Consider the following 594-nt stretch of genomic DNA (forward strand, 5'->3'; position numbering starts at 1 on the left):
TGACACAGGTCACCCAGGGAGGCACTCTCTTTTACATAGTTATCTTGTTGAGTGTAGTCTCCCTGAACCAGTCAACTCAGGGGCCAGGGATGATTGTCTGTTGGGTTCGCTGCAGTGTCCCCAGTGCTTAGAACAGTACCTGGTGCACCACAGGCACGCAATAGAGGTTTGCCCAGTGAATTTTTATGATGTATTTACTGAAAGAGTCCAAGATACTGTTAGGGGCACAGTGAGAAACGTAGCTCCTACCATTTTCTCCCTCCTGGGTGTTTGTGGGGGTGCTGTGCCTCAGTTTCAGCAGCCCCCCAAAAGGGATCTGAAGTCGCTGTTCCTATGCTGGCCACTTGAGCTCGGCGCCCTTGGGTGTGGCCCTTAAGCCAATCCCCGCGGGCAAGACTCAGACTGAGTTTGGCCTCCAGCCAGGTGCCTGCAGGCGCCCCTTCTGCTCCCATCAGGCCCCGGCCGGTGGGCAGAGCCACGGCCAGGCCCCCACGGATAAAAGTTCGAGGCCAGGCGCCTCAGTCACTCACGTGAGCATCGCAGCCCAAGCTCACACGCCTCGCCCACCTTCTGCCCGCCAGCTCTCAGGATTGT

At 57.4% G+C, this 594-nt stretch overlaps 1 pseudogene; it reads left to right on the forward strand.

Annotated features, from left to right (window-relative positions):
• The window catches only part of LOC102770470, a 7,192-nt pseudogene that overhangs the window by 5,569 nt on the left and 1,029 nt on the right, over positions 1 to 594 (forward strand).

Source organism: Myotis davidii, unplaced genomic scaffold (genome assembly GCF_000327345.1).
Source record: "Myotis davidii unplaced genomic scaffold, ASM32734v1 scaffold898, whole genome shotgun sequence".
Taxonomy (NCBI): Eukaryota; Metazoa; Chordata; class Mammalia; order Chiroptera; family Vespertilionidae; genus Myotis; species Myotis davidii.